Source organism: Apus apus, chromosome Z (assembly GCF_020740795.1).
Source record: "Apus apus isolate bApuApu2 chromosome Z, bApuApu2.pri.cur, whole genome shotgun sequence".
In the NCBI taxonomy this organism is placed as follows: Eukaryota; Metazoa; Chordata; class Aves; order Apodiformes; family Apodidae; genus Apus; species Apus apus.
The window spans coordinates 14,912,142-14,933,730 of NC_067312.1; positions in this window are offsets into that span (position 1 = coordinate 14,912,142).

Here is a 21,589-nt window from a genome sequence, read left to right on the forward strand (position 1 = left end):
AATATATTCATATAATTTAATTAAATTAACTCTTTCTTTATTGCAATAATTTAACACTTTCAGTATCGGGACATTTATCCTCAGTCCAAGTCATTAAAAGAGAAAAATTAAAGCAACACAAATGAATCAATAATCTTGATTCACAATTGTCAAGTGAATCAATAATCTAGTAATACCAAAATAGCACATTAGAAATGAAAAAACAACAACACAAAACCAAAGCAAAATAACAAACAAAAAAACAAGAAAAAACACCAAAATAACAAAAACAACAAAAACAAACAACAACCCAACAAAGACAATCAGCCCTCCTCGATATAAACATTTGCAATGATTTGTACACTTTTTTACCTCTGGGATTGCTAGTAATGCTACCAGCCACAAATGGTATCTACCCAGTACAGGAGTCTGATGACCCTAACCGTAGTCGAGCCCATCAAGAACAATCAAGAAAGTTCATAATATAATTTAAGACAGAGATGAATGTCAATAGTTTATTTCTAAATCAACAAGAAACATTGTTTCTTCTATGCAGCATTTCCCATATTTATCATGTGCTAAGGGTTTATAAACAAGAGCAGTATGTATCAAGAATGTTGCCACACAGCTTAAAGAGGATGAAATACATCTCTGGAATGTTCAGGTCCAGAGCCAGACTAAATTGTTATCTTTCTATTCCACTTAAAACTTCTGTGCTGATCCCTAGCAAAATTCATTCTGAAGAAGAATTTTAAGATTTTTTTTTTTCTACGAGGGAATCCTCTTCTAATAATTTGCTGATGTTGAAATCTTCGTCCCACTACAGTTAACAGCTGTAGCTCCTGTTGAGTTCGGTAAAACCAGGCCCTCAAACAATTTTTTGTGAAGGTACTTCTATCTGTCATCAAAAAGAAAAGGATAACACAGACAGTGGCTGTTAATGCATCACAGATAAAAAAAAAGAAGATAAATATTAAAACAAACAAACAAAAACTTTGAAAATTTAGCTGTAGAACCATAGATCTAATGCAGTCAGAAACATCTCCTTAACTATTAATGGTTTTGCACCTTAAGATGAAAATATCAGCTGCTGGAATATCTTAACTTTTCAATGACCTCACCTAAAAATGTTGTAAGGCACAAAATGATAATACTCTCTGGAATTTAAATAACTTACCTTCTTAAAAGGCAGAGAATAAAGCAGAAAGATTTTCTACTATCAGAGAAACAGCCAAGAAAATTCCTTTATTCTTCCACAGAAACAACACACACACTTTAGTCCCATTCAAATCAATGTCATTTCATGTGCAGAAGAAATTCAGTATAAATGGTAACTGTAAATTGGTATAAAGAATTTACACCAGCTTATATTGAACAAGATGAACAAGAATTCAGCTCTTGTGTATAAGTTGCTGAACATGTGGTTTTGCAGGGCCAATATAAATTTGTGAAGAGTTTGGACAAGAAAGATTTGAATCAGCATTACCACATGGAGGACAGACATTAAGAATGTTGTCTTTTGATACTGAGATAATGTTTTGGTGAGTTGTGTTTAATAACAAAAGACACTGGAAACAAAAACTAAGAACAAATCATCCCTTTGTGTCTTGGCATGGTCCTCTCAGTATTCTATCACTAGAATTATTTTAACCTCACAGCCTCATTTTCCATTATTTCATTTCATTATCCACTGCTTCAATGAAGTCTCTTTCTTCTTTAGTACAGTGCAAATTGGAAGCTCTATAGTAGCTGTCTTCAACTCAAAAGCATGCTTCTTTAAGACTCTTTTTCCTTTATTTTTGTTTCTCCAGAATGAGCAGTGAAAAGAAGAGACAAAACATACAGAGAGCATTTACCTCTATGGCAAAAAAACATTCGGCCAGAAGACATGTCCATACAAAAAGTTCCCCAGACTATTCCCTTTCTATTCCTTGGAATATGGTTGCAGTCCCAGCTACTGATTAATAAGTGCTTACGGTATAAAAAAATACAAGTTGTTTTGTTGGGTTTTTTTTAATATCATATAATGCTGAATTATTCAGAGTGGCCGAGGCACAATCACCTTCCTCTGATCACAAAAAAAAGTATTTTTTCCATTGAAAAACTGTTTAGTGCTTGTGAACTCCTTTTGGAAATACACAATGCAGAAAACAAACCCACAACTTCTAATTCTATTTTCTTCATATATATTGCAGATTTCTGAAAGCTGATAGGGAAAGGTTAAAAAAAAACAAAACAAAACAAACTGGCTGGGAAATTATATCAAATTCAGTGGGGAAATAATAGTAAGAAACACAAAGAAACTAGAGAAAAACCAGGAACTACAGCTATCTGAACTAATTCAGAGTAGTGTTTTCACCTTAAAATCAAAGACAGTAATACTAAAAGTACTGGATTCAATATTAATACCTTAAAAACACTGACTTTGAAGTTTGACACAAGTTTTCTAGCAGTTTGCACAATCACACCCATTCTCCACAGTTTCATTTGCAAATATATTTATTTTTTCCTGGTGCAACGAGATTTTTTAAAATATAAACAAAATTGCATAAGATAAAGTATGAAATTAATTGAACAGATTTCCATAAATATAGTGCTTTCAGTTTATTCAACTGAGTTTACTGTGGCAGCTAAGTGAAATTATTAGGGTTAGTTTATATAATAAGGTTGCAAGAAACAAGTGTCATTCACCAGTAGAAGGGACAGTAAAAGCAGATTTTTATTTCACTCATATTCTTTATGACTGCTTTGTTTTGTGAAAAGTATTTTTCAGCCAAGAAAGACTGGCAGATTTACTGTATAACTGACTATAAAACAGAAACATTGCAACTGACCCTTCACAAAGAACTCTAAGTATTAAAAAAACTCCCCAAACTAAACAGAGAGTAAAAACATTTAGTCTATCCTTTTTTTTCTTTCTTTTTTTTTTTTTTAACATCTCATATTTCATATAACAACAGCAAGGTTAGAAAATGTCATGGAAATTGATTAATGCTGGTTTTGTTCTCTTACAGGTATCTGCCTATATACTACCACAACTTCTGTCTTACATAATACCATGCATTAAAACACAGAATTTAGAAGCAGGATTGATGACACCCAATTTTCCCATTTAAAAATAAAGCATATTGGTTCAGTAAGATAGCAAGTTTCCCCTCTCTGGTCAGAGAAGATAGATGGGCACTCTCAGAGTACAATTCTACATGCTCTCAGGGGATGTCTCTGTGGCATCTGGAATACTCTCAAACTCAGGTTGGTGCTGAAAGGAAAAACTGCTTTCATACATATTTCTACAGGCCTTTGTATTTTCACATTCAATGAGACCAGGAAACAGATTAAAGTCAAAATTAACCTTCAAATTCAGGTGAAAGCACTCCAGGCAACAATCTTTCAGAAAAATAAAACCCAATGTAAGTCAACAAACACGTACAGGAAAAAATCTGTATGTAGAGAAAAGCAGCCTAGTTTCATTTAAAATGGTGATTAAATTTTAGCTTAAACAAGGAAGCAGTTCCAGAGTACCCCTTCACTACAGAAGAAACATAGACAACACTATGAGACTAGTGAAATCATATGAAACCCCTTTAATGTCTCTAATTTCCTTATAGTCTATAGGGCATAGTTATGAGACTTCTACCATAGTGCTTGTGGAGCAAGCTTTTCCTTGCATATCATTAAATTTTTTGTGCAAAACTTCCTTCTAGTGGAGATATAAACAACAAAGTGAACCTCTTAACATAAAATGATTATGCCCTTGCCTTTATTGCATTAATGCAGCCAGCTATGTCCATCTTTATATCTTCAGAAACTAAACTCATGAACTTCACGTGCAACTGAATTACACCTTTAAAAGTTTCTGGGTAATAAGTTAAGACTTTAAATTGCTCCTACAGAACTAATAGTCATGGAACCTGAGATCTGCAGAAAAAAATCAAACACTTAATGGCTACTGTGTAGAATTTCTAAAGCTCTGCTGAGCTGTCTACTGATAGCTGATCCTGCAGAGTTTCTAAGCACAATGAGACAAAACACCACAGACCATCTGAAGGATCTGAAGGTGCACAAGTCTATAAGACCTGACAGGATTCATCCACGGCTCCTGAAGGAATTGGCCAATGAAGTTGCAAAGCCTCTGTTCATCATATTTGAAAAGGCAGTCTGGAGAAATCCCCACTGACTGGAAATGAAGAAACATAACTCCCTTTTTCAAGAAGGGAAGAAAGGAAGACCGAGGGAACTATAGACCAGGCAGTCTCACCTCTGTGCCCAGCAAGATCATGGAGCAGATTCACCTGAAGGTTCTGCTAAGGCACGTGGAAAACAAATGGGTGATTGGTGACAGCCAGTGTGGCTTCACCAAGGGCAAATCCTCCCTGACTAATTTGGTGTCCTTTGACAATGGGGTCACAGCATTGGTGGACAAAGGAAGAGCAACCAATGTCATCTGCCTGGATCTGTGCAAAGCCTTCAACACTGTCCTGCAAGACATCCTCATATCAAAACTGAAACAGTACAGATTCAATGGATGGACCATTCATTGGGTAAGGAACTGGCTGGATGGTCACACTCAAGGAGTGGTGATCAGTGGTCTGACATCCCGATGGAGACCTGTGACAAGCGGTGTTCCCCAAGGGTCAGTACTTGAACCAGTGCAACTGTCAGTGAGAGGGCCAGTGGCACTGAGTGCACCCTCAGCAAGTTTGCTGATGACCCCAAAGTGTGTGATGAGGTTGACATGCTGGAGGGAATGGAGGCCATCCAGAGGGTCTCTGACAGGCTTAAGAAGTGGGCTCATGCAAACCACGTTAAGTTCAGCCAGGACAAGTGCAAGGTCCTGCACTTAGGTAGGGGAAATCCCAAGCATAAATGAAGGCTGGGTGGAGAATCGATTGAGAACAGCTCTGAGGAGAAGGAATTACAGGTGTTGGTTGATGAGAAGCTCAACATGAGCTGACAATGTTTCTGCAGCCTAGAAAGTCAACTGTGTCCTGGGCTGTATCAGAAGTGTGGCCAGCAGGTTGAGGGAGGTGATTCTGCCCCTCTACTCTGCACTCCTGAGACCTCACTTGTAGTACTGTGTACAGATCTGGAGTCCTCAGCACATGAAGGACATGGAGCTCTTGGAGCAAGTCCAGAGGAGGGCTCTAAAGATGATTAGAGGACTGGAGCACCTCTACTATGAAGACAGGCCATGACAGTTGCAGTTACTCAGCCTGGAGAAGAGAAGGCTCTGGCAAGACCTTATAGCGGCCTTTCAGTATCTGAAGGGGCTAAAGAAAAGCTGGGTAGGGATTTTTTACAGTATATGGAGTGATAGGATGAGGGGGAATGGTTTTAAACTGGAACAGGAGAGATCTAGTTTAGACATTAGGAACAAATTCTTTACTGTGGGAGTGGTGAGACACTGGAACAGGTTGCCCAGGGAAGCTGTAGAAGCACCATCCCTGGCAGCATTCAAGGCCAGGTTGGATGGGGCTCTGAGCAACCTGATCTAGTGGGAGGTGTCCCTGCCCAAAAAAGGGGTTTGGAACTAGATGACCTTTAAGGTCCCTTCCAACTCAAACAATTCTATGATTCTGTGAACTCCATACTTTTGGAACAAACAAAAATACATCAGGAAGTGCTGAAAATAATCTGATACATATATTTTTATAATTTCTATGCTAGATCTTACGAGATTTGAAATTCCAGATAGTGTAAGACTTCTTAGACTCTTAAAAAAAACCAAAACAAAACAAAAAAAACCCATGGTTTCCTCTTCTACTTAATACTACCTAATAACACATTTTCCTCAGGGAAAAACAAACAAATAAACAAAGAAGCAAACACCTTTTTTGTAAACCGACTTAACTTTTTAACACTTCAGGTGAAAAAGTAGACTGATTTTTTAAGAATAAGGATACACAAATATACATAGAGTAAAATATTTTTGTAGAATTTTCAATTTTCATAATTTGTGTATCACTTTGGATTTTTGTAAGACTTCCCAGGCTGCTTATAAAACCTGAGAATACAGCATCAAACCTTTCAGATCTCTGGAAAATGGTCAGTGTGCCTGGATGCAAACCAAGTTATACACAGGATACCATTACCTACATGAATGTATCCAATTAACTGGTATGTGGCTCACTGCTGCAAGACCCATTGTCCATGTGGTTATAGCTACATTCTGAGCTATTTTCATGCCTCTCGAGCACATATCTCACACTTTGAAAAATATTCCCACCAGCCAGTCCAGCAATAAAAAGACCAAATTACTTCTGTGTCTTAGAGCTTACAGAGACCATCTTCCTGGGTTTGCACTGTGCTAACTCCTGCTGTTACCACCAGACTCAAAATACACTCCCTGGTCCCCTCATTCTTTGAAGAAAAGAAAGATCAATAAATTGCCAAGAACCATAAAACCACAATTTATTTGAGTAAATTAATATTATGGTGGCTGAGAAAATACAGGAAACACAGTGTGTAAGGCATTGTTAATGGCAAGGACATGCAAGTAGCTTTGCCAGAGGACAAAGTACAAAACTTAGGCCTTCAAGCATACTAGATGACTATGAGACCACAGTGCCTCAAGTCTGATGTCAGTACAAGGTTCTTGAAACCCTTTATGGGTAAACTTCAGCCCCTGCCCTCTACCCTCACTGTCCTTTCTCCTACCCAAGAAGTCTCTAGCTACCAGCAAATATATGAGGTATTGGTATTCTCTCTTAAAGCATATATCTGAAACCTGTTTTTATTCCTGAGTCTCAGTTTTGCTGTTTTAGAGAGCTGTTCTCTTTCCCAGTTGGATTAGTCCCAATTCACACGCTTAAAACGACATTGCCCCTGAAACAGCTGGCACTCTTACCTATGAGCCTCTGAGGTCCCTTGTCTTTTTGTCTCTCCTGCTGACACACACGCACTATTACACAATTAAAATTACAATCCCACCTTAGCCAATTTCTTTGCTTTCACTCCTGATCCAGAATGTTGACCATTGCACTCACTACAGACAAGAGGCATACTTCATCTGCTACCTATACTGCATTTTGAAAGAAAGAAATGCTTTATCCAAGAAATATAATCACTGAGTGTTTAGAACATTATGTTCTCCAGTTCTGTTGGGAGTACCTGTTTTCATAATTTTAGTGCCAGAAATTAACTCATGGCACCAAAAAAAATAATAATCTTATCAATCCATCCTTATAATTTGCTAAAGTCTCCCAAGGAAGGTTTAAGTTTGTACAACACAGCAGTACTGTGCTGCTGCTATAAACAAAAGCCACTATAAGCAGTGTATACATTGAAAATGTTTACATTGCCAAGTGTGGCAGTAGGAGCACATCTGTATTTGCAAACCTGAAAATGGAAAAATAAACAAAAAGCACTAAGTATTTTTTCTAATTTACAGTTGCCAGGAGAATGGACATCCAGATCCTCAGGGATAACAGAGGCATGGGGAGATCACAAGAGAAGTCACTGTTTACAGGAGCCTCTAAGGAATGAAGATGTTATCACACACTCAAAAAAAAGCAAGAGAGAAAGCATTACTCAGAAACAAAAGGACAAAGAAACTCGTGGGAGGACACTGACTACCAAGGAAATGGTGACATGGGTAGTCGTCTAACTCACGAGAGAAAGAAGGAAATGTTGGACTTACCAAGGAAACATTCTTGGAAAGCTAAAAAGGCAAAAAAAGCAAAACTCAAGCTACCAAATAGAGGAGGAATTTAAAAATGTGTCTCTTTCTTTCATCGCATTATTGAAAGGCTGTACTGAAAAGAAGCAATGAATTTCCCCTCAGAAAACTTTTTCAGTCTGACCTAAATATCATATGAAGTATACTACCATTGCCATTGATCCCTACAGTAGAGATCAAGAAGCACAGATCTGTAAAGATCTGCAGAGGGTCTTTATCTGGGTGAAATTCTCCACAGTGGTCTTTTTTGTGTGTTCTAATCTCCACAAAGACAAAGGTTTGCGTTTCAACAATCTAAAACTTGAATGCTTAAGTTATCAGCGTAAATCAACTAGACAAAAGTTTCTGAAATTAAAATTTCAGCAGGATGTCAAGAAAGTTCTTTGTTAAACTTTTTTTAAACTGCAAGTTATTTCTAGCAAAAAGCAAGCATCCAGCCATCATGGCAAAGGCTCACAAACAAGTTGAAAATAACATATGAAGAGCAAGTCGAAAAACAAAGAGCAAAGGTAAGAGAATATAGTCCTACTGAAAAGACAAAATCTGCTAAGGTCTAAGCTCCCTTCTTTAAAACTAGTAGCAGCATCTTTCATTTTTCTTTTCAAGTGTAGTTTATTAAGTCTTAAAACTGGCAAAAAATTACACACCTCCAGTTCTGAGGATATAATCTCTACAAGTAATCCATCAAGTCTATTACGTCTACTGGAAATAGAGCCGCTCATTTTTTTCATTTCCCTAAACTGTTCATCTGTTGTCAGTTTAAATCTCTTGTGCAATATCTGAGCTTTCCAGTTACTGTAACAGCAATTTTAGCTTTAGAAGGTTTCCTCTTCCTCTTAAAGACTGAAATTTGTTTTGCAATTCAGTTCATTTTATTTATAAATATTTAATTTTTCATTTGCCTCCTTAAAATTTGTTCTGAGTGGATAGTAACATGAATTTATTATGAAGTGTATTTATCTTTCTGTACCTCATTAGTGCTCAAGAGTTCTGTTGCCTCTACTAAGCATTCTGCTAAACTTCTGAAGGCCAAATTCAAGTGCATGGAGGAAATGTAGCATAAATTCAGGATGCAGTTCTTGTTTTATGCCCCTCTGCAATCTTTCTCAAAACCACATGCCCCACTGGAATTCATAAATGGCATTAAGGATGGTGATCTGAAGATGGAAGACATGATCTGGATCAGTTTTAACTCCCCTGTTCCCTACACAAATTGCATTAATGTTACTTCCAGGAATAACCAAAAGTGGCAGTTTCAAGGGTTATAAACACACATCCAACAAAGAAAACGAATGAAAAAAACCCTGATCTTTAAAGAAGAAACTCTGAGTCAGGGCTTATAGTTGTTATCCAATATTACTTTGTATTAGATTTACTCACTGTTCATGTCTCTCTGAGACCTGAACACAACCAAATTAATCAGGCAGTTCAAATCAAATTTGAGGCTGCTTGAAAAAAACAGAAGTGAAGAATGATAGGAAGAATGAAGTTTTAAGATTATAAAAGAAAAAATTTCAAAGCCCTTACATAAAGCCTGTTGATTGAGGAATTACTGGCAAAGAGATAATGGAACTTTCATCCCATCTGTGGAGCTCATTGTGACAATGGCTAACAGCATTTTCAGCCTACCTTCAATTCACTACAGTTAGGAAATATTCTGACAACATAAATATCTTTAAAATACCAGCCAGGAGCAGCAGAGCATGATTTCAATCTGCACTAACTTATGTGTATCACTACAGCTTCATAGAAACAGGTCACAACTAATGGAATTTTACTTGTCATTTTAAAACATCTATGATGCAGCTTTCTTGTCTGGCTATCAAAAACTCTCTGACCTCTTACCTTTTAAGGAGAAATAAGAGACAAGTTGGGAACTAGGCAATTCCAAGCATAGCTGCACACTTTTTCCACTAAAGACCAGCATCACAACTCCTTTATGTTGCGTCGGTAAATTCACAAATCAAATTAGGTGTCCTTAAATAATTTGGGAGCTGGAAAAAAATGTAGAAGCAGTTACTTCAGTCTTGATTTTTGACATCAGAAATCATTGCAATGCCAAATGCCTTGAGTACAGTAACTGAGTACATCAGTCTGACTGAAAAACATACTTTATTTACACTCAGTGAAAATCTTACCATTGTGAGCTTAAAGCAATACAGAGTAAAAAAAAGAAAAAAGAAAAAAAAAAAGTAAATACACTAGAAACATTTAACAGAAGTTTTAAAAGAAAAAGTGCTTCTTAATGTCTCTGCACAGATAAAAGGGCTAGATAATGTATGTTGGGGCTGAATGAAAAATGCATTACACTCTTAAATAAGTGGGAAAGCATATAGTCAAAACTACCTCTACTGGCACTCTTAAAATGTCATAATGATCCATTTTCATTAAAATGGACTGATATTAATTTCTGTGTGTACTTCAGATAAGAGAACTAGTCTTTTGAAAAGTTCGTGCTGGTCCACTAAAATAGATACTGCAGTTCTCTGTATCACTAAAATACCCATCAATCTGCCACGCTGTGATATTTCAGACATCTAAATAGTTTTCTGGTTACTATTATAATGGACTTCAGACCAGATTTTATAGTTTATAAAAGATTATGTATTGCTTCAACACATTCTCTTCTTATTCCCAGACAAAACACAATGCTTAGAACTGCCAGTAAGGTTCTACGATAACAGACACACTTTTTCAAAATACTGCTCACTACAGATGCCTGCGGCATTTAAGTTTCCTGAGTAGGAGTTACTCCAAAAATTGATGTCTGCAACATCAGCTTTTATATTAACAATTTCTAGACATTAGACATTTACAGAAGTCACACATTTTATTACAGAAATTTCTGGGTTTATGTGGGGTTTTCTTGGCTATTAGGAGAGTCTTACCAAGAGCACTATTTATTAGCAAAACCTTGTGACAGTGAAAGTGAACTACCATAACCTGTTTGGTCTTCCTGATTATTTCTGGATTCCACTAAAAAATGTGGTTTGCAGTAAAGCACTAACTTTAACCGACGGGTTTTGAGACTGAAGTAATTGTTACATGCTTAGTGCATGGCAAATAAAATCATATGAGATTACAACTTGAAAATACAATTCATTTATCACCACAATAAAACTAAAAAAAAAATAATAATTTTAAAAAGTATTTTTTTTCTTCATTGTCAAAATTATTACCAAAGGAATAGAACAAATTCCTATAAACAGCATAGACATCAAACACTGGAAGAGTTCAGATCATTGATGTGACTGGCGTAGATAGTTTTTAGTATTTAAATCTTTATGCATTTGTATAAGATACTGGATAAGTCTTTACTGTTTTAAAAGATAACCACCAATGACTATCCAATAACATAATGAACAAAAACTAGGATAATAATTCAGGTAAAATAGGTAGATTAGTTCCTGCAGGAAACAAAAAGTGTACAGAAAGAACACTGATGTTATCATTGCCATACATTAGTCAAGTTTGTTAATATGGTGTCAGAAAGCAGTCCAATAAGGAAGTGATGAAAGCTAAAAACAAACTACATAAACTATTCATAAGATAACTCAGCTTTGAACAGATGCATGACATAGAATATTCGAAGGACCAATTTTAGACATGTAATCTACCAAAAAGCAACTAAGGGGTTCTTGCAAGAATAAGTGACAAAATACATGGAAAAGGGAAGCCATGAAAAGAAGAGATACGAAGAGGAGGTTTGGGAGACACATACAACAGAATAAGGATCAAAGCAGCGACAGTAGCACAACGGATTTCACAGAACTTTAAAAACACCTTACTTTTTCAGCATTGCTATGCGTGGCTAGGTCTGTATAAGTATATTATAGGTAGGGTTTACATGTTTGATTTGGTGGCTAAGCTTCAAAATTAGATACTCAGCATCACTACTGCTACTTAACTCTGAATATCAGCACAAACAGTTGTTATTGCTCAAGACAGCTGACATCTCCAATGCCATCATAATTTTAGTCAGTTTCACTTCTGTTCATATCTATGGAGAGTTTCACATTCCTTTGCTTCCTTTAGGTGTGACAGCCTAATCAAGGACATCTTCAGAAAGCCAGGCTGATGACAGGCAACAAGACTAATGACAAGTGTTCCTTGAGCTAGGTCTTAAAACCTATGTCTCACTACTTGCAGACGTGTGAGCTAATCTGTAAACTGATCTTCTTTTGCACTTCCAATTAATATTTAGTCATTCCACACAAAATAAAATACCTTCAAAAGGAGACACTGTAGCTATCCCACCTCAGAGTATTTTATATCCAGGATACTTTCCTGGAAGATAGGAGACACAGATTAGAGTTCCCTCAGGCAGAGGAAGGAACCAAATGCAAGTCTGCTGCCTTTTAACTGCTGAGGTAGTACATAGTATGTGTTGGGTGTGGCAGAACAGTCAGAGTTTTTCAACAAAAAAGGCCATATGTCTTATTTCAGGAAAGGGATCCTGAGTTGGAGACTTTGGTATGCCAGTCCCAGACAACAAAACTGCTTAAGGCACTTCCCCATCTGAAGTACTTATCAAGACCTCTACTAAGCAGCTTTCCATTCAGTTTGTTGGGATTTACCATATAACTCCCTTTTTCAGAGGGGCTGCCTCTGCAGCTAACCTTAAGGGTGTTAATTCACTAACACTGAGCACATAGGCACTGCAAAGCTTAAAGCCACAGCAGCTTTTGCTTTTTTTTATGAGTGTGGCGACCAGTGACTTAGAGAAGGCAGACATCCAGAAACAAGATGTCACTGCCACAGTGGGGAAATACACTGACGACTTGGATGGCAGCGCAATTCTGGGTGGGCTCTAGTTGAAAAGTGAGCAGCCCAGACTGAGAGTACTTTACCATCATTTGAACAGAAAGTTGTGAGAACATGGAGTGAAGAAAACCTTTTGGACATACGAGCAGTGAAATTTAGAGGGAAAGAAGTGCATCTACAAAACAAGTTTTCTCCAACTCTGCTTCTCCACACGCTCCCATTGTATTCATCTCTTCCCTCATTCCTACTCTTATCACCAAACCTCCCACAATTTGTATGCCACACAAGCTGTCTTCTTGAAAGCCACCATCTTTCCACAGTCTTACAGATAAAATCCCTTCTCTCATCACACTAATAAAATTAGCGTTAATCATTAAAATTAAACATTTTACATGTATCTCTCTCTGAACATAAAAAAAAATTGTTTTAGATTACTTGTAACATGGATTGTAATTTCCCCTAATTAGGGATACTGGGTTAGATGCTCAGTCATGATATGAATCAGTACATTTCCAAGAAACCATCAGATTTACATCACATGAGTATCTTGCCTAATTAATATGCATCAGAACATCATGCTGGAATGCTTTCCACATGGCATACCTGTCCATGAACTGAGTGATACATCGCACACATTCCTCCAAGATATGAGGTATCAGAGAGGGTGTCCCACAGCACTGCTGCACTTGCACCTGTTCAGGTAGGTGTGGCTGAAGCATTACTGCAATAAGAATATTACAGATATACGCGCAGGAAGCAGTTACAAATGAGATGGCATAAACCTTCAAGATTTCTATAGCCCATTATCATCCAACAAGAAACACTGCCCCTTTGCATTGTTTTCCCCTTTCTTTCTTGTCAGTGTGTCTAAAGGAGCCTTCTATATCACGGAAATACTTAGTACAAAACTTGAGAATAAAATAACATTTTTTCTGAAAACTGCCCAGCCACTTACAGGATTAGACAATAGGTCTACACATTAAAGTCAGTTTATCTAAGAAAGGATGTGAAACACAGACAGTTAATTTACCATATTACAACAGTCCTAAAGTGCAATCCTTCACATGACATGTGGCAGCTTCGATCTTTTCTTTTTTCCTCCTCAGATTAGATAAGGACTGCAGCCACTCCACTTGCTAAATCCATCTTCAAGTTCCTCAATAATTCTTCCAATTGAAACCAAATAAAAAACTACAATAAAACCAGCTGTGAAGAACTACAGTGACTCTGTAGAGCATTTAAGTTGCTTAATGCTCCCTAACTAGGAAAGAATCGTGTAGAGTTCCTTGAAAATGTTCAGACCTCAGCAAACAACAACCTTCCTAAAATTAATACTAGGCTCAGCAACACTGCACAAGATATCACGAGCCTGTATGATCACAGGTAATTACTCATAATCAGTGCGATTTGAGCTTTCATCACAATACCAAAACTGTTACAGCTGCACACAGTAGCTGTAGCAACTGAATGTTTAGTCAAGAATACTTACATTATCTAAATGCCTCATCTGAAACATGCACACATGTAAAATTCAGCTGCAATTTAGCAATATACATACTGAAATTACACAGAAAAGAGCAGCAACAATACCAACATATATAAACCTGGGTTTATCTTGTGAAAAGTTATGATTGCTGTTGACATGTGGAAGTTTAGACTGTTGCAATCAAAAGGCGTGTTTGCAAGTCTAACATTTATAATTACATAAACATTCCCCCACCCTTAATGTCAAACACACTGAATGCCTTTCCGACAGTGAGAGGCATTCCAGCTGGTGGAGAAAGCAACATCAGGAATTCCATTTGTATATTATTGAAAGCTATTATCTATCTACATTTCTAAAGAGTGTGGAGTTAATTTTCGTTCCAGTCTGCTACTCTACCACAGTCAGACGCTATAATAATGGATAGGCTATATGAATACCAGATGTAGATATGAAAATTCACTTATAAACTGCTCAAAAATATTCTTAAGCTAATACAATACCTTTAACAAATGGTGAACTGTTTATTTTAGACTGCAATGTTTCAAAGCTTATTTATGCCTATTTAAAGTATATTAATTGCTAAGACATGCACTCACCATCTGTGGCAAGCTTACAGTCTCAATTAACCAACATTAGTTCTTTGCAAACCGCTTACCAGTGAAACAGTGTAAAGTTCACACTAAATACAATAGATCAACTAGAAAGGAGTCTGCCTCCTCCAGACAAAGCCATTGCCACTCTGGGAGGCAACAGAGGCATCAGAGATTTCAAGGGGCAGGAAAATAACAATGCTGGGTGACTTTGGAAAAGCTGTCCCAGGTTCCTCCACCTTCTTTGGCTGTGTGGTGTTTAGACAAGAGCAATCTTGGATCAGTACTCAGGCCTGGAATCATCCTGCGTTAGTAAGATATATAACCAAAGTGGCTGCCCTAAGAGATTAATTGCCTGGGCTTCTTCTATAATCAGTGGAGCGCAAGACATAAATCTTCTACTGATCCATATAAAAGCCTTTCTGTATTCCTTTGACCACTTAGAATATGGGTTTAAAAATTGAATCAAGGTACTTCATTATACCTGTATTGCTCTGAAAAAATATTTTAGTTTCATCATTAATCCCTGATAGAGTCTGGGTTGTTTTTTTTCCAAGAAACATAAAACAATAATGTGACACTTCTGAAAGCAAATTCAAAACTAGAACAGTGAGAAAAAGCTTTTAACATAGACAGATGCAGCTAGATTTGATTTATAGGCCTACCTGACTTAGAAACATCTTTTAAAAAAATAAAATAAAACCCAACCCCAAAATACAAAGAAGTCACATACACCACACAGAAAACTCCAAGTGATAGTAAGACCAAGATCAAACTAGCCATGGAAGCATTTTCATGGACTTGATTGACACTAACCATGTTCACAGGTTTTTTTTAAGGAATACTGCTTTCCCTCTCCTCTCCTCTCCTCTCCTCTCCTCTCCTCTCCTCTCCTCTTCCTTTCCTTCCCTTCCCTTCCCTTCCCTTCTCTTCCCTTCTCGCTCCGCTCCACTCCTTTTCAAGATAATTGATGCAGATGTTCAAAATTAAAATACACAGCATGGTACTAATTACATTAAGATTCTGACAAAGATTAATAAAATGATAAATATTAGTTTCTGTTCTGTTATTCACTATTAAATTAGGTGGTTTAACAATGGCTGTGTTGAAAATGTCATCTGCTAGCTGTAAGAACTGCAGACGCCCAAAACAGCCTAAGGTACAGATTCTTAGTTTTCTTCATGGGTCTCTCAGGAAACACCCTGCCTTTTCTTTCCATTATCAGCAGACCAAACTGCTCTTTCTAGATACCAGGTAAAAAGACTAATACCCATGAGGAGCTGAAACTCTCCTTTGAATGGAAACCTATTCTGAGTAATAGGGGTTGATTGGACAATAGCAACAGAACAGCTGCAGATCTGCACAGCCCTTCTGTTATCCTTTGAAAGATTCAGTAGTCACTGCACTTCTCATGCTCTCACAACCAGAAGAGCTTCTGCTGCACTTCAGGACTGACAGCCACAGAATCTTATTGGCTGGACTGTTCCCTGACTGGTGATTTAAAATAAAATATCAGTGAGGAACCCAGAAAGAATAATGCCCTAGCCACCAGGGACCATCAGTATAGCAGAGAGCAGATGCAGGCAGTTACTATCACAGCAATCCACAAACATTTATTCTCCTTAACATCAGCTGCTGCAGCAGTGGGTGCAGTGCCAGAAAGAAGCATGGTAGATATCACCATCAGCAGAACCACCCCCAACTTTGTACCAGGATTTAAGCTGTTGTGTGTTTCACCACCATAGGTGGATATCCATGCCCAAGACTAAAGAGCTAAAACCAGGCAAAATTGCATTAGTCCAGCTCTCAAAGGGTTTTTAAGCCGCTCTAAACAACTAGAGTGATTCTATACATTCAGTAACAACAACAAAAAAAGTTTAATGTTGCATCTACTTTACTAGCTCACAAATGAAAGTCAAGTAGCTCTTAAGCGTCTCAGGCTGGTAAAGCAACTGTTCTCAGTATATGCAAACTACAGCAATTCTTAGAGGGCAAATGAAGTGCTTGGTAGCAGGACAGAAATGGGACTACTCTTGAATTTGGCTGCCTTTTCCAGTTCCAACCTAAGAACACACTATAGCCTTACAGTATGTTTAAACATTGGAACATGTGATGAGGTCATTCTGTTGAAGTTAATTTTTATTGCCCTATCTCAAATAAAAGGAAATGGGAGTCATTAAGTTACCTTTCCTATCATCCCTTCAACACACCTAGCTTCCTAGAGGATAAACTACCCTCTGCTGGAATAACAGAGAATTTACAGGCAAGAAAACATTTCCTTAAAAACTTGTTGGAGACCTTCTCAAAAGGATTCAGCTGCAATCATAATATGTCATTTGCTACAGGATTACTGAAGCTGGGTGTTGTTTAACTGATTTTACAGCCAGTGTCCTCTTAATGAAAGATAACTGACTCACCTAATTAATCATTACCACAAAACTAGCCTTTTTCAATAAAATTAAGTAGATTTTTCTAAGAACCAAGCTGCTGATTTACATATAGATATACAGTAGCTTGTTGGTTTGTATGCTTTTTCTTGGTCCTGGAATCCTTCAGAATTCAAAGCTTAATGTGATATGATCCAACTCATGGAAGAATTTATTACACACAGTAGTTACCTAGTGCACAAAAACTTTCAAAAAAATTGCAATGGCAAGGATTTATAAAAAAAAGAAAAAAATATTTAACAAAGAGCTCAGTCTCAGCATTTATTAGAATTCTTCCACCAGGCAATGAAAGAGCCATTGCATTGTAATACTAATTGTTATTCCAACCTGACAGCTGGAAACGCTTTCAAGCCCAGTCCCATAGTGGGCAGGATGGTGCAAGAAGATGCCTCTAGTAAACTTTCAGCTGATCATAACTCACATCTAGCCTCAAATCTCATGCCCAAGCCAGCTTTCATGCTGCAGAGATGACATAAAACCTCAGCATACACTACAAAAGATTCTGCACTTTCCAAAGATGGTCCAGGTACCTTCTCCTTCAGAAGAAAACAAATTTCACCTTAAGATTGCTGACAATCTTCTTGGAGTGCTTCAGCAGGGTAGAAATGGAGAACACAATTTGTACAGTTAGTACATTTTCCAGAGAAACTTCAGTTTATTTTACAAGAAGGTGTTGAAAAATAAAAATAAAAACAAAGTGAAGGATGACAACAAAGAAAGGAATGCTACAAAACCATGTACAAAACCAGCTACCTCCATGACTGTTAGTCTGGCTGCAAAAATCACAGGTCCATTGATTTCATCACAGGTGTCTTCAGAACACAGCTTTTGACGTGTGACAAAACTCTCAGCTTTCAAATGGAAATGCACAACTTCAGTTCCTTCTTCAAAGCTACAGAATAAGGTTGTTTAACACCTCCTAAATCCTGTTAGCCCACCTCACGAAAAAAGAGAAACTGTAAGAAGCTTGCCATTGTATTGAACTTTCTGGCACACAGATAGCGTCACAGAGTTACAGTCAGGATCCTCAGAAAGAGTCTTCAGTCTTCAGATCTCCCATCGAGCTAGGCTCAAGTAAGACCTGCCAGATAATTAACTTCCTGTGCAATGCTCAGTTGTTTCTTCTTCCACCCCAGACATCAATTACTTTACCTCGTCACAACAAAATGAACTACCACTCAGAGCCAACTGCAGAAAGCTAAAACAATTAAAAACCAAATAAAATCAAATTACTATTATTTACAAAGTATTCTCCAAGGTTCCCTCTGAAATTAATCCAACAAATGTTCTAAAAAATATTACTGCAGTCAAGGTGCTACAGTTTGTGCTCATGAGGAATTTAATTCATAACATTTCTTTTTTTTTTTTTTTTTTTTTTTTTTTGCATAGGGTCTGATTTAACTGTCTACTTGTAACTCATCAGGTAAGATCTGAAATAGCTATAACTATTTTAGGGGCTCAAAACCAAGAAAATGTTGACAGCCAATTATTAGTATTCCTCTGTGAACTTCCCTTTTATACTGCTGGCCTCTGAACTGCCTTTAAAAAAAAAAAAAAAAATCAGAAAAAAACCAGCATAAGCAACAGTTGAGGAAGAAGCTAATTTAATCTATAGTGCTCCAAAGAAACAGGTTGAAAAAAGTGAAAGTATTTTAACTGCTCATGAGGACTTGCTAACTGCTAAAAGAAACAACTTCAGTAGCAGAATTGACTAACTCAGAACACTTGACTGTGGAGTAAATTACAGAGCTGTGTTTTTTGGTATGATAGTGTCCTGCTGGAGTGCAGAGGTGTCTCACATGCCCATGCCCCATCGGATCCACTGGAATTCCCCCACGCAGGGAAATCCCCCATTCATCAAAATGTTTTATCTGGTACAACGGAAATGTTCCAGAAATACTAGTAATATTGCTAGTCATATTAGTAATAACCAGAGCTCCTAAAATAAATTTAATACTCTTACTACCTGCAATGATTTTATATGAAAATATGTTGCAGGAAAATATTACATGTTCTAATCTACTTTCAATGCTATTTCTACTGACATCACATTACAGAACATCCCACTTCCTTTTAAACACTATTTCAACTTACTCCTTTTTTCTTTTCTAATGATTAAAGACTGTTACATAACATTTGGTTCAGTCTACTTCCATTGTTTATTAATACTTATTTTATTTTGGCAGACAGTTTTGTTTAATGTTTGATTTTTGCCTGAAAAACTATGTGTCAAAAGCATGACAGCTGGACAAAAACTAAGCAAAAAAAAAACACAACACAAAACCAAGAAGAAAGTTCTTTCTTTGCCAAATTTCCCACCAAAGGAGAAAGGCTGACAAACTGCTGAGTAAGAATGTTACTGAAATTCAAATATTTAATCAGAGTTTAACATGCATGACATTTTTCAGACCTGCAGCATGTTAAGATCAGTCCAAAGCTTCTGAAGTTGGCTGCATATCCAATTTGTTGCTCCCAGAATACAAAGCTCCTCTGGAAGCAGAGCATGTAGAAGCACCTCCAGAAAATACCCCTCAAACCACAGGCCTACATGGGCACTTTGATGTTAAAATCAAACCTACATACAAAAGGGACACCTTTGTGTAGTTTATTTGTCTGTTTTCCAGCTGTCACTGAGCAATACAAGTCAGGTTTTGGAACCATTAGCTGACTAAAGGAGCTTTATAAAAGATGTCATGTGACAGCAGACACACAATGAATAAATATAAACTTCTTGCCACACCATGGAGGAAGAAAAAAAGAAGTCAAATATATTAATTTAAATCTTTCACCAAGCTAGAAATATGACCACAGCTAGTTATGCAGCTCAACTAATCACGCTATAGTAGTTGACTCATGTATTTGAGTATTAATCTTTTAAAAATTATAATGTTAAAATCAGAAAAAAGCTTACTCTGAAGCAAGAAAAAGCCTGCCCTAATCATTTTCAGTGTACATGTTTCCTAAACTTTTTTTTTTTTTTTTAATGAACTGTTTGGATTTTTTAGTACCCGATTATCACTCCAAAACTTTCATGTTTTCTTTGTGATATTTTGACTTGTCACCTAAGTGGTTTTTGCTCAAGTAGAAGTTCTTCGATGGTGTGCTACAACATGTGATCCTGCTGATATGACAGCTTGACAACTCATGATGCAAGTGGAATTTCTTCAGTTTCTCAGTTCTACTTTAAATCTCTCCTTTGCTCTGAAGATGAAGGCTTTTGTGTGGTTATGCTCCTTATCTTGACTAGCAGTTCTAGGTATCCAAAACATTAATTCAAAGGGAAACTCCCAGAAGTTATGGAACTTTTCTAATAAATCTAGGGGGTTTACACAATGGATAGATACAGTAAGCTCACATGCCACCTGTCCTAACAAAACTGACCTTGCTCTCCCTACACTCTAAACTATATTTTATGGTTTCTTCATTGATTTTGCTGGCTTCCCTACATTTTTAATTAGTTCTCTAGATGTATCCCTTATAAGACAGTCCTTATAGAATGAAAAATAGCCTTCACTCCTTCACCCACACATATACACCCCCCCTTATGGGACATGAGCACCCTCTACTACAGATGGAAGCTGCTAAAGACACACAGTGTGTTATGAGAAAGTCAAAATATCTTGTAAGGCTGCATCTGTGGACAAGAAAATAGTGGGGGAAAAAAAAAAAAAGGGAGCAATGAAGAAACACAAATAATTTCCTATGCCCTTAGTAATTAAAAATCTTCAGGGAAGCAAAGTAATTATTTTCTCATACTATTAATGACTGCTGCACCTGTTTCAACTTAATCCCACATATGGAGTCTAATACCTGAGCACCAAAGTGTCAGTAGAGGAAAGAAGGACTGCTGAGAAAGAAACTACACTGCCTGAATTCAGAGCTTGCTCTGTACCTGGGTTAGCTTTCCTAAAACAGTTAGAAAATTGTTGAAATGAAAAAATAACTTTGTGCTGTACTTTCTTTTGAAAGTATTTCAAAGTTATTAAAATTGCTTCTGACAATTAGGCAAACCTGACTGAACAATATATACTCCCACTTGTAGCTCTGTGCTTGTGGCAGGATGATTTTCCAGTTTTGTGAAAGATCAACACTAGCATAGAATTTTGAAAGTTCTGCGTACTTTCTCTGACCAGACGAGACAGCCACCACTACGATCATTTAGCTCTGTACATGTTTTATTTCAAAACCAATCATTTTTTTCTAAAACTGAATTTTAGTTTTCAAAGCAGCTAGATAACAACACCAAAAAGTTTTCTTCCCCTTTCTTCCTGTCTGTTGACACAGCATTGAAAACTGAAACTCTTGGTTCCCCTTCCTCCAGTACACACTTGTTCTCATATATTTTGTTCCGTCAGTAATTTTGCTGTCAGTACGTTATTTTTCTGACTTTTCCGACTGCTAGCAAGTCCACAGACATCTCTTCCACAAGCTTAAAAAAGAGAGACGGGGGAGGGCAGGAAGACCGGAAAAGGATCAGACTTCTGTACTACATTTTACCTTTACATCAGAGAAGAGGTTCTTTTAAGGATATAAACATCGTGCTTGGGGACACAGGTTTGGTGTCATTGGTAGCAACTGACGTCACCTACTGTATGAGAAAGGGCCTTAGACCATCTGGATCTGGGTGCCTGATGCAGGACAATGG